Below are 14,208 nucleotides of genomic sequence, written 5' to 3' on the forward strand. Positions count from 1 at the left end.
GCTACAGACGCGAAATATAACCGACAGGAAGAAGATGCTGTGATATGCAAATGATTAGCTTTTCAGAGCATTCACGCAAGGTTGGCGCCGGTGGCTGACATGAGGAAAGTTTCCAACCGATTTCTCATACACAAGCAGCAGTTCACCTGCGTTGCTGGTGAAACGTTGCTGTAATGCCTCGTGTAAGGAGGAGATATGCGTACCATCACGTTTCCGACTTTGATAAATGTCGGATTGTAGTCTATCGCGATTGCGGTTTATCGTATTGCGATATTGCTGCTCGCGTTGGCCGAGATCCAATGACTGTTAGAAGAATATGGAATCGGTGCGTTCAGGAGGGTAATACGGAACGCCGTGCTGGATCGCAACGGCCTCGTAACACTAGCAGTCGAAATGACAGGCATCTTATCCGCATGGCTGTAATGGATCGTGCAGCCACGTCTCGATCCATGAGTCAACAGATGGGGACGTTTGCATCTACACGAACAGTTCGACGACGTTTGCAGCAGCATGGACTATCAGCTCGGAGACCGTGGCTGCGGTTACCCTTGACGCTGCATCACAGACAGGAGCGCCTGCGATGGTGTGCTCAACGGCGAACCTGGGTGCACGAATGGCAAAACGTCATTTTTTGCATTTTTTCGGATGAATCCAGGTTCTGTTTACAGCATCATGATGGTCGCATCCGTGTTTGGCGACATCGCGGTGAACGCACATTGGAAGCGTGTATTCGTCATCGCTATACTGGCTTGCCAGCCGCTGTGTCTAGCGGTTCTAGGCGCTTCACTCCGGAACCACACGGCTGCTACGGCCGCAGGTTCGAATCCTGCCTTGGGCAGGGATGTGTGTGACGTTCTTAGGTTACTTGTGTTTAAGTGGTTCTAAGTCTAGGGGACTGATGACCTCAGATGTTAAGTCCCATAGTGCTTAGAGCCATTTGAACCATAGTGGCGTACCATTCGGCGTGATGGTATAGGGTGCCATTGGTTACACGTTTCGGTCACCTCTTGTTCGCATTGACGGCACTTTGAACAGTGGACGTTACATTTCTGATGTGTTACGACCCGTGGCTCTACCCTTCATTCGATCCCAGCGAAACCCTACATTTCAGCGGGATAATGCACAACCGCATGTTGCAGGTCCTGTACGGGCCTTTCTGGATACAGAAAATGTTCTACTGCTGCCCTGGCCAGCACATTCTCCAGATCTCTTACCAATTGAAATCGTCTGATCAATGGTAGCCGAGCAACTGGCTCGTCCCAATACGCCAGTCACTATTCTTGATGAACTGTGGTATCGTGTTGAAGCTGCATGGGCATCTGTACCTGTACACGCCATCCAAGCTCTGTTTGACTCAATGCCCAGGCGTATCAAGGTTGTTATTACGGCCAGAGGTGGTTGTTCTGGGTACTGATTTCTCAGGATCTATGCACCCAAACTGCGTGAAAATGTAATCACGTGTCAGTTCCAGTATAATATATTTGTCCAATGAATACCCGTTTGTCATCTGCATTTCTTCTTGGTGTATCAATGTTAATGGCCAGTAGTGTACTACAGCACAGATAAGACGGCTTGTGAGCCCGGACATGTCAACACGAAATGTTGAAACTCGATTATAAGCACCGGGACTAAAGGCACGCACACCTCCAGCCCGCCTTCCTCTCAGGCCATAGTAGCGACGTGCACGGCTCGGTTGGTGTCATCAGAGGATCTCTTGGAAGATGGAATGGCGCGCAGTGGTCTTCAGCAAAGAAAGCAGATTCTGCTTGCACACCAGTGATGGTTGTGTGTGGGTACAACGTAGACCTGCTAAGCACTGTCTCATAGAGTGCATTCGTCCTAGACACACTGCCCCCACCACACGTTTTATAGTCTGGGGTGCAATGAGCTACAACTCTCGCTCAAGTTCAGTGTTTCTGGAAGGGATGCTAACAAGCAATCGGAATGTGCAGAAAGTTCGTAGCCTATTCTTTTGTCGTTCTACCAACAGGAGGGTGATGCCTTATTCCAACAGGATAATGCTCGCCCACACACTGCCAGAGACACTCAAAGGGATCCGCAAGACGTGCAGCAATTTCCCTCGTCAGGTACATCTGGAGACTGGTCCCCAGTCGAGCAGTGGGATAGGTGTCAGGCGAGAACTGACTCGTGCGACACGTCAGCTATACAGAATTACGTAGAAAGATAGATCAGGAGTGTCATAACGTAACCTAGGACGCTATTCGCCATCTGTACAATCGACTGAATGCCAGAGTCGACACCTCCATCGTCGCCCTCGGAGACTACACCTCGTACTATTATGGGTATTTCAGCATGGGTCGACACCTTGGACCTCAGGACAGCTTGTGCTGTTGATCTGGAAATGTAATCATTTCATTGAGTCCATATTCAGTGCTGCAACAAGAACTCTTGAGTGAACTGGAAACCTCTAAAAGGCTGTACTAAATTTTTTTTCTGGCAGCGTGTAAAAAAGATTAATTTCAGTTTGGAAACAAGCCTCATAAATAGCTGATACTGTGTAATCGTAACTAATAACGTCTATGATTTCGTTAAATACATCAATCCAAAGATAAGTCGATACATATTGCTTGACAGAATCACAAATTCTGTACTATCCTGTGCAAAACGTCCCTATTCTCCTACTTTAACGCGTCCATTTGTAGTTTTAGCATTCTTATTGGACATTTTCACGCAAGGCTCTGGTCAATGCCAGCCATGAAAATTTCCGTGCGTATAATCCCACAGAGACGAAACTAAACATAAACTCTAAGATGAACCACGCAGGAAAGTTAGAGAACACACCCTGGTGGTGAGAATAAACTCAGGTCAAGACTACGCTACGAGATGCAATTTTCCATCTGTAGGTACTGTGGGGCAGGAACAGCAATCATTGGCAAAGTAAATAAAATGTTACAATTTTATTTTCTCGAGTGGCTGGAAGTAAATTAAGGTAAAGTGAACAAATTCAAATGACGTGTGTAAAAAACTATAAGATAAATCTAACCTCTGACTGTTACAAAGATACACACCTGTAAATAATGAAGTCGTTATTTTTCCTAAGGGATCGCTATTATTCCTCCAGAGCCACCTGGCTGGAAATGATAATACCGCAACTTTTCCGGCCATATCTGGGTTGCGTATCCGCAACCATCCTCCAAGCATGGTGTTCGCGACTACACCCCAACACGTAGGAGTCTCAGGGGAGGGCTATCCTGCAGGCGAAATGCTTTTCACTGGGGTCGTTGGAGATAATGTTCGTCTCTCTAGATCAGTTTTTTGTAGCGCTGTGCTGCAAATATGGTACCTTTTTGTTGGAACCATCAGAATTTTACTATGTCGTCACAAAATGTAGAAACACAGTTGGAATTAATCTGTTACACTGCAGTATTTCTTATGTAAGTGTTATCTTTTGGTATAGATAGGTAATTCCTAAAGACATGTCGTCACTATTTCCATCTATGTGCTAATTTCCAGCGCAGAACATTCACACAAGGCTGGCTCCGGTGGCGACACCTACAACGTGCTGACATGAGGAAAGTTTCTAACAGATTTCTCATACACAAACAGCAGTTGACCGGCGTTGCCTGGTGAAACATTGTTGTGATGTCTCGTATAAGGAGGAGAAATGCATGCCATCACATTTCCGACTTTGAGAAAGGTCGGATTGTAGCCTGTCACGATTGCAGTTTATCGTATCGTTGGTCGAGATCCAATGACTGTTAGCAGAATATGGAATCGGTGGGTTCAGGAGCGTAATACGGAACACCGTGCTGGATCCCAACTGCCTCGTATCACTAGCAGTCGAGGTGACAGGAATCTTATCCGCATGGCTGTAACGGATCGTGCAGCCACGTCTCGATCCCTGAGTCAACAGATGGGGACGTTTGCCTGACAACAACCATCTGCACGAACAGTTCGACGACGTTTGCAGCAGCATGGTCTATCAGCTCGGAGACCATGGCTGTGGTAACCCTTGACGCTACATCACAGATAGGAGCGCCTGCGATGGTGTGCTCAACGACGAACCTGGGTGCACGAATGGCAAAACGTCATTTTTTCCATTTTTTCGGATGAATCCAGGTTCTGTTTACAGCATCATGATGGTCGCATCCGTGTTTTGCGACATCGCGGTGAACGCACATTGGAATCGTGTATTCGTCATCGCCATACTGGCATATCACCCGGCGTGATGGTATGGGGTGCCATTGGTTACACGTCTCGGTCACCTCTTGTTCGCATTGACGGCACTTTGAACAGTGGACGTTACATTTCAGATGTGTTACGACCCGTGGCTCTACCCTTCATTCGATCCCTGCGAAACCCTACATTTCAGCAGGATAATGCACGACCGCATGTTGCAGGTCCTGTACAGGCCTTTCTGGATACAGAAAATGTTCGACTGTGGCCCTGTCCAGCACATTCTGCAGATCTCTCACAAACTGAAAACGCGTGGTCAATGGTGGCCGAGCAACTGGCTCCTCACAATACGCCAGTCACTACTCTTGATGAACTGTGGTATCGTGTTAAAGCTGCATGGGCAGCTGTACCTGTACACGCCATCCAAGCTCTGTTTGACTCAATGCCCAGGCGTATCAAGGCCGTTATTACGGCCAGAGGTGGTTGTTCTGGGTACTGATTTCTCAGGATCTATGCACCCAAATTGCGTCAAAATTTAATCACATGTCAGTTCTAGTATAATATATTTGTCCAATGAATACCCGTTTATCATCTGCATTTCTTCTTGGTGTAGCAATTTTAATGGCTAGTAGTGGACTAAAATTTTGAGCGAGTGACAGTACTTAGATGTCTGCCAGGGTTTGGTATCTGCTAGTGTCCCGAATGAAGAAATATTAATTATTAACAAGTAGACAGAGTCTAAAACCTCTCCCTTTGCTCCGTAGCTCCAGAGTGTCCCAGTTATAAAATCAAATAAGTTCTGGAAGTGTGCTTCAACATTAGTAGTAACTGATGTCACAAGCTGCCTCGTGATTGCCTGAGAGCTTCAGAACGTCGACACGAAATCGGGAGCTGTGGAGTGGATCTTGTACAGTTATATAAAATACGTAAAATTGTGGAAAGCACTAAAATGGGTGATAAATACGTCAAATTGAGTAAAATACAAAAAATATGGATATATACGTATAAATAAGAGTTCTTACATATCCGCCTGGGTGTAGTCTCTGGCGATGCCTTGAGTGACGTAATATTGGTATTAACAAATAGAATTCAAGTGATGTGATTTAACTCAATTTGTTATAAGGAAATAGATACAGAATGATCCTCTACCCATGCTGGAGAGTGGCCCCATCTATTCAAGCATCCCACTTTGAAAAAATAAAGGTCTGTAAGGAGTGGTTGACATTTATTGGTCCATAGAGGACGGGAGGGTGAGTTGGGATGGAGAGTGTTGCCGCCATTCTTATGTCACGTGACAACTGCTAAGGTGATTCCCCTGGGTGACGTTGATCTATTTCCGATGGTTCCCCAGAGGAGAGGGAGCGGAGGTGACACTGAATATAAGTCATCCAACAGTGTAACCTGTGACAAGACACCCACTCTTTTTAGAATGCCCACGCCCACTGAAAAACTAGTTTCGTGTTCAAAACGTTTACAAAGATTTCACCATCCTATCTTTATCAATTGAATCTGTTTTTCAGACAAGAAGAGATCAGGAGCTTTTGAAATGTTGTGCTACAGAGGAATTGAGAAACAAAGAAATCTATGTCATAATTTGATTAAAGTTTGCAAGCAGTTGGAGGATACAACCCCATGCAACAAAGAACCGTCGCATAGTGATGAAAGGGAGTTTGAAAGGTTAAAACTGAAGAGGGAGAGAGAGAGAGAGAGAGAGAGAGAGCAAGAAGTGACTACAGGAAAACTGTTCTAGTCGATGTAGGTTACAGTAGTTATGTAGAGATGAAGAGGTTTGCACCGGATGGACTAGTGTAAAGACCTTCATCGAACAAGTCATTACATTGATAAAACGTCAGCAATAATAAAATAAACAATAGCAAAATAAAAATATATTTCATGAGTTTATGAGCGCGGTATAGACAACTTGAATAAAGTGCGACGCAATCTACTCGTTCATTGCGCTGTGGAAATTATGTTGATACGTAACCTTCTTGGTAGAGAATGTTATTTTATGCGCGTAAATTTGGGCACATTCTTTCCATACGTTGTAGTGTGGAAACATTGTTTAGAGGTCAACGGCCTAATGACAAAGCCAGGAGCCAAGCATCACCAACAGCAGGCGGGTTTGTAGAAATCCGGAAACCTTACAGAGCCACACCAGTGATGTGTCATCACAGAGACCGGCACTCACTGCTAAGAATAACCGGCAGTAGATGCACAGTGTTATAAATTCATACAATCATCATTCTCTTTCCCCATCGTAAACTACATTCTCCATAAATGTTTGTATCCTACTTCATAGACGACGAATAGTCACTGCTTGCTTACTACCCAGTTTTCTCGCTGGTGGTGTGTCGTTTAACAGCCTACGAATTCAATTCTGCCTCTGGCGTCGCTCGCGATCCTTTTATCTGCCTGCATTGGATTTTTCCACCGCACCTACTTTGCTCTCTCCTCTTTCTTTTTTCTTTTTTGCCGATGCCAGGCGTAAGTGAACAGCGTGTAGCTGTGAAACGCTGCTTTTCTCTCGGAAAAATAAAAACACCGTTGGAACTGTTGCGAAGTTGAAAACAGCTTACAAGTACCACGCTTTGGAAAAAAAAAAAGATATGTACGAGTGGTTTTCTTCCCTTAAAAATGGCCATTTCTTCTATGCTGGGAAGTATCGCCCTCTACGTCCGTCAACTGCCGAAACAGACGAAAATATCGAGAAGGAAGAGCGTCAAGCGGAAGACGTAACAGATTATTCTCGGAGCTCGGGTCAGTGAAGTTTAACAGAATATTTTGGGAATGAGATTTTCACTCTGCAGCGGAGTGTGCGCTGATATGAAACTTCCTGGCAGATTAAAACTGTGTGCCCGACCGAGACTCGAACTCGGGACCTTTACCTTTCGCGGGCAAGTGCTCTACCAACTTTTTTTTTTTTTCATAACAACTGTGTGCCCCGACCGGGACTCGAACCCGGGATCTTCTGCTTACACGGCAGACGCTCTATCCATCTTTTTTTTCCGCCGGCAAGCGCTCTACCGGTTTTTTTTTTTTTTGTGAGTGAGGGGTTTTATTTATTTATTTTATATGAAGAAAGGTAGGAGAAACAGAAACCTTTATTATTTACAAAATAAACACAGTACGTCCTGCCACATGATAACTGTTCTGGAAGGATCCTCGCTGCCGTCCTACCATGCAGCATGAAATAACAACAAAATCGAAGTGGGGCCACCTCCGGCACCCTAAAGAAAAGTATGTTGGATATGAAAACAAAATTTGAAATACATCCATTTGATACCTGTTCAAGCGTGAGTTTTTCGTAGGTCGCATACTTGCATAGTGTTCTTAGTCGATCACTTTAACTTGGTCGGTTTCACAACGACAGCACCGCCGCTCATCTTTGCGCACACGGCACACCCCAGGTATATGGCGGGTCCGCCAAAACCGTTACTAGGAAATTGGCATACCAATCCTTGTACTTTTGTAGCCGTAATAGTGTTGTGTGTCCATCTTGCAAGTATTGCCAGTAATCCAGGACGTGGAGTAAGTTCGTACGTGAGTCTCTATAGATGTAATGGACCGTCATACCTGCGATCCACGCCACCGCGTTCGTCTTATGACGCGGAAAATACGTTTCCTCTGGAAAAAATACTATGTCAGAAGAGACTGCTGTATAGATAGTGCGCCGCATGAACGCTATTATCTTTCTTGCGAGAGTCCAGACAGCCAATGCCTCGCCGCAGACCAGCCGATGGTCGTCCGTATCCAGCACGCCGCATTGCTGACACAAGGGCGAATCCGCCAAATGTATTGCGTACTTTCTATCGTTTGTAGGGTATTTTCGGTTGACGACAATGTACCATGTTGATCTGACTGATGTAGGTAGGTGGGGGTGGTGGACCGTGCGCCACACCACGTGCCAATTAACAGCTGGATGTTTGCGTTCCACCCTATTCCGGGCGATCTGTCGCAGAAGCAGATGGTACACGTCCTTCGATGTCGACTGTCGGGTCGTCGGTAAACGCTCTCCAACGTAACTGTGTTCCACGATGAACGTGCGCACATACGTTAAAGGGGGCGATATATGGCCGACACTGACTGGAGGAAGATGCGATGTTGGTACGAGTTCTTCGATGATCGTCCCCGTAAGCGAGTGGTTCCTGTTGCGCCACCGTTTGAGCATAGTACCAATAAACATGGCACGCGCCTTCTCGTGCACGTTCACTAAACCAACGCCCCCCTCTCGCGCTGGGAGGGTAAGCGTGTTGTACTGTACCTTAAAGAGTTGTCCCAGGCACACATAGTAACCAAAAGCCGCCTGAATCCTCATAGCCATCGTACGCGTCAAGGGGAGAAGGTGTGTCAGGTGGCACATCATGGGCGCAAGATAAAGGTTGACGAGTAACACTCGCTGCAGCATATCCATCGACCGTAGGGCGTTTAGTCGTACTGCCGTGCGGACTCTGAGTAACAGTCTTCGGTAGTTGTCCACAGCCGTTCCCGCTGTCTCTTTATGAAAGGTGATACCCAAACAGCGGAGGGTTTCCACCGCAGGTAAGGGCCCTTCCGTTCCCGGTTCTAGTCCACGCCCCACATGCATGAATTGTGATTTTCGGTAGTTGACCACACTTCCAGCTGCCATCCCATACGTCTGTAGCCAATCCAGTGCTGTTTGAGTCTCCCTCTCATTCCGCACGAGGAACACAATATCATCCGCGTATGCTCTGCATTTGAATGATAAATGCCGTAGGGAGATCCCGGTAAGACGGCGGCGAAGGCCTGCGAGGCACGGTTCTAAGGCGATCGCATAAAGGAGGATCGACGAGGGGCAACCCTGTCTCACTGATCTTAAGATCTTAAAATACTCAGTTCTCCCTCCGTTGACCACCATCGCTGATCTGGCGCCGTGCAACAGCCGCATCACAGCATTTGTCAGTAATGGCGAGACACCCATCCTGTTCATCACCGCCGCGAGGTACACATGATCCACGCGATCAAAAGCATGATCGAAATCTACAGCAACCATCGCCCCCCGGAGGCGGCATGCAGCCGCGAGGGCGACGACGTCACAATAGTCTCCCAAGGCTGTGTGGATATTACTGATGCCGCCAAGACAAGTCTGATCGGCATGTATTCGATGCTCCAGCGACTTTTTGATACGACTTCCCAGGATGCGCATGAAGATCTTGTAGTCACTATTAAGGAGGGTCAAGGGGCAATAATCACAAGGCCGTTTGCCACCACGGGGTTTCGGTATCGGTATCATGAGCCCTTCCGTGAATTGAATGTGAACCGGTACTTCTTGCCGCAGAAGCTCATTAAACATACATAGCCACATCGGTGTCATAATGGTCACGAAGGCACGGTAAAATTCCAACGGGAATCCATCTGGACCTGGGGACTTGTTGCAAGCACCTCGTGTAATCACTTCCTCCAGCTCTTCACACGTAATTTCATATAACCCGTCTGCTTCCCCGTTCACACTCGTCGCGTCTGGGATCTCTTCCAGGACGTTCCCCAGCTCCCTCGGACCCTCCCCGTTGCTCGCATAGAATCTGCTAAAATGATCCGTGAACGCCTGTGCTATGCCCCTTTGTGTTGTAAAACGACGGCCATCGCCGAGATCGATCTCATGTATTAAATTCCTGCGTCTTCTTCATCTTTCCTTTATCACGTAATGCATCGAGGGAACCTCGTTGGGCAGGAAATCCTGCGACCTCGCGCGTATCATCGTACCTGCCATCCTCTGCTTCGCAAGTTGTACCAGCTTCGCCTTAACTCGGTGGACGGCCGTCTGGCGTTCTGGTGTAGGTGGTTGAGCTAACAGTTCCCGGAGAGCCGTAAAGTAAAACTCAGTGGTCGTGCGCTGCCATTGAGAAACCTCCTTCCCGTAACCTATTAACGTCCTCCGTAAAGCTGGCTTCGCGCACTCGATCCACCACTGCAGGGTAGAACCGAAAGAATTTCGGCGACGGAGACAGCCATTCCACGCGTCCTCCACCATGCGTCGGCATTCTGCATCTCGCAGGTGGGAGACGTTCATCTTCCAATTACCTCTCCGTCTCCATACCTGCTGTCTATCAAGGTTAACCGTACAAATATATGCCTCGTGGTCCGTAAACGCTGTCGGCCATATTTCTGCGTCCACCGTCGACACTGCTAACGCCCTTGAAACGTAGATTCGGTCCAAACGGCCCGCGGAGTGGCTAGTAAAAAATGTTGCGATACTTCAGGTCCCATGTATCGACTAATTCCATCCCGTTGACCAGCTCCCTAAGTTCTGGGCTAGTAGTATAGTTAGGTTGTTGGTCCTTTCTGTCAAGCACACAATTAAAATCTCCGCCGAGTATGCAACCATAGTATCGTCCCTGGAACAACGGTGCAACCTCATGGGCGTAAAAATCTGCTCTGTCCCTTCTCTTATCCGAGCCTGACGGTGCGTATATGTTGATCAAACGTATTCCTCCTATGGTCACGGCCGTACCACGGGCAGAAGGCAAATACTCTACTTCGTCTGCACGTATCCCGTCCTTTAATAATATAGCTGTGCCAACGCCTCTCTCGTCACTCGGGGAACAGTAAACGTCGTAACCGTAAAAGTCCGAGGGGGGAAGTACCCGAACTTCTTGTAATAGTGCGATGGCTAAATCCGCAGCCTTTATCATGTCACTGAGCATCTTGATTTTTACCGGCGTCCCAATGCTATTGATGTTAACAGACCCTATCCGATAAGCTTGTTGCATGGCGGTCTACGTAGATAGGGTACCGTACGGTCGCTAATTTTGCCGTACATAGGCTGCTGTCGGACTAACGTCCCCCGCCGTCCCCTCATATGGTCTGCCATTATTCCGTGCACTCTGCCGATCTTACACCGGGAGAGTGCGTGGGAGCAGTTCCTCCGGCATCATCTGTCCCCCACGGGGGTGGCTCTTCTGACCAGTCCCCTAGTGTCCCATCGTTGTCGTGCGGTGCAGGCGCCGTAGCCTCCTCAGTAGCCTGTTGCCGTCTATTGAGCTCCTTCGCTGTGTCTGGAGCATCATCAGCGGTAGGTCGTGTCGCCGTCCCGCTGGCCACCGTTGCATCCACGCTAGGCAGTTCTTCTGTATCCATGGTCGTCTGTTCTGTACCCGTAAACTTCTCAGAATTATCTGCTAGATCAGAGTGGTCGTTCTCCACCGTGAGGCGGCGCTTCTTCCGGCGTTTTGGTGAGCGCTATTTTCGTTGCCGGGCCTCGGAATCAGAGGTCAGCATGGTCTCCAGTTGTTCGTGGGGGCCGTCAGAATCGTGCGCCGTCGTATTATCGACGTCTCCAAGTGCCTTATCGGAAGGGGCCGCAAGCGGAACCGAAGAGAGGACGTCCTGTGACTGCTGCAGGCGGTCCAGCGCAACGTCGTCTTTCTGTGGCTCGCCACGATCCGCCGCTGTCTGTGTGTTCTGGTACGCGTCTGTCTCGCGGCCCACGTCATCGCGTAATGCGGCGACGTAAGTCATGGGGAGCACAGTCGGATGCGGCGTGAGGGGTGGATCATCCCGTGGCAGCTGTAATAACCTTCGTTGAGCACACTCAGAACGTATGTGTCCCTCCTTCCCACATCCAGAGCACGTCCTTGGTTGTCCGTCGTAAATGACAATCGCCCTACAACCGGCGATGTACAAGTATGACGGGACGTGTTTTCGGAGTTCAATCCGTATTTGTCTGACGCCATTGAGGACAGGATAAGTCTTGAAACGCGCCCATTTTTCAGCCACGTGGGATAGGACCGTTCCGTAAGGACGCAGGGCGTCTGTCACCAATTCTTCTGGCACTTCGAATGGAAGCTCAAAGACGCGGATCGTTCGGAGTCCCATGCCGGCGTGTTCAACTGTTACCGCTCCAACATTCCCGTCCGAATGACAGAAACGAAGTCCTTGTCGGTGTCGAAGTAGTAGTTCGTCACATGCCGCTTCATTTATAAGCTTGACATAAACCACGCTGCTGATGACGATAGATAAGTGTATTCCAACTAGAACGTCAGGTTCGATTTTCACCTCGTCCCGTAAATAACGTTCGATCTCGTAAGCCTTCAGTCGAGCATATTCGTTAGCAAAACTAAATTTCAGTGTCGATTTGCGGAACGACAAGGCCATGATTCGTTCTATGTATTACCGCGACACACCGCTACACACGTAACGTAAACACCTCTCGCGCAGACGTGCGGCAGGGACGTAAACACCGTCCGAACCGCTGCGCCGCTGAAGGCTGACTGAACTGAGCTACCGAAGCACGACTCACGCCCGGTACTCACAGCTTTACTTCTGCCAGTACCACGTCTCCTATCTTCCAAACTTTACAGAAGCTCTCCTGCGAACCTTGCAGAACTAGCACTCCTGAAAGAAAGGATATTGCGGAGACATGGCTTAGCCACAGCCTGGGGGATGTTTCCAGAATGAGATTTTCACTCTGCAGCGGAGTGTGCGCTGATATGAAACTTCCTGGCAGATTAAAACTGTGTGCCCGACCGAGACTCGAACTCGGGACCTTTGCCTTTCGCGGGCAAGTGCTCTACCAACTGAGGTACTGGCAGAAGTAAAGCTGTGAGTACCGGGCGTGAGTCGTGCTTCGGTAGCTCAGTTGGACATTATTTGCTAACTATCTTCGAGCGGTCTTTGTTAGACCTCCACTGAGTTGGGGGGTGCCTGGCACAGAGGGCACCCACCCCTCCTCCCCCGGCGGTGTCTTTCAACCGCCTACGATCTATTGTACTTCTGACCTCCGCGGATGGGAGAGCGCGTCGCAGATTGCGCGGATTTTATTTCTTTTTGCCTTTCCTTTCTCCTTTCGTTTTCTTTACCTAGAATTTATATTTCTTTTCTCTTTCGCATATGTGTTCCCATAATTTCATGCTATTAGTGAATATTACAAAACACATGCAAATAAATAAATAACAACGCCTTCCACTACTGTTGATTCCTGTTTCTCCCACTTCCCTAAGCACCACAGGCTCGGTGGTGGTGAGGGGGACACTGTGGCCAGGCCTCAGGTTTCGACCCCTGCCCACTTTGCAAAAAAAAAAAAAAAAAAAAAAAAAAAAAAAAAAAAAAAAAAAAAAAAAAAAGTCAGCGTGACGGACTGCCATCCTAAGGGGCGCGGGTTCGATTCCCGGCTGGGTCGGCGATTTTCTTTCCGATCAGGGACTGGGTGTTGTGTTGTCTTCATCATCATTTCATCACCATCCGGCGCGCAGGTCGCCCAATGTGGCGTCGAATGGTTAAGACCTGCACCAAGGCAGCCGGACCTGCCCCGTAAGGGGCCTCCCGGCCAGTGACATCAAACGCTCATTTCCATTTCCATGACCAATTAAAAAAAAAAAAAAACACGTTGGTAGAGCACTTGCCCGCGCAAGGCAAAGGTCCCGAGTTCCAGTCTCGGTCGGGCACACAGTTTTAATCTGCCAGGAAGTTTCATATCAGCGCACACTCCGCTGCAGAGTAAAAATCTCATTCTGGAAACATCCCCCAGGCTGTGGCTAAGCCATGTCTCCGCAGTATCCTTTCTTTCAGGAGTGCTAGTTCTGCAAGGTTCGCAGGAGAGCTTCTGTAAAGTTTGGAAGGTAGGAGACGAGATACTGGCAGAAGTAAAGCTGTGAGTACCGGGCGTGAGTCGTGCTTCGGTAGCTCAGATGGTAGAGCACTTGCCCGCGAAAGGCAAAGGTCCCGAGTTCGAGTCTCGGTCGGGCACACAGTTTTAATCTGCCAGGAAGTCTCAGAATATTTTGGAATGAAGAGCTCTGCAAAATTAGTTCCTCGGATTGTGACTAGGAAAATGAACAACAAAATGACCCTGAATCCAGAACCGTTTCCATTGCTGGCGATTAATCATGGGGCTATGTTCACGATCCCTCGTCACCCCAAAAATCACCCTAGTGGAAGATATAGTCACCTTGCTAAAAATTACCTTTATAAGTGAAGTGAAACGTAAAAATTGGAGGAGGGTTGTGCAGTCCGTGATCGTTGCACGATGTCAGATTATTCATGAAGTTTTCTATTTGCAGGTCCTGAGACACTTGTGTATCAGTACGCGGCAGGGAAGACCAGGTCTGTGGCCGA

The sequence above is a fragment of the Schistocerca nitens genome, chromosome 2 (genome assembly GCF_023898315.1).
Source record: "Schistocerca nitens isolate TAMUIC-IGC-003100 chromosome 2, iqSchNite1.1, whole genome shotgun sequence".
NCBI lineage: Eukaryota > Metazoa > Arthropoda > Insecta > Orthoptera > Acrididae > Schistocerca > Schistocerca nitens.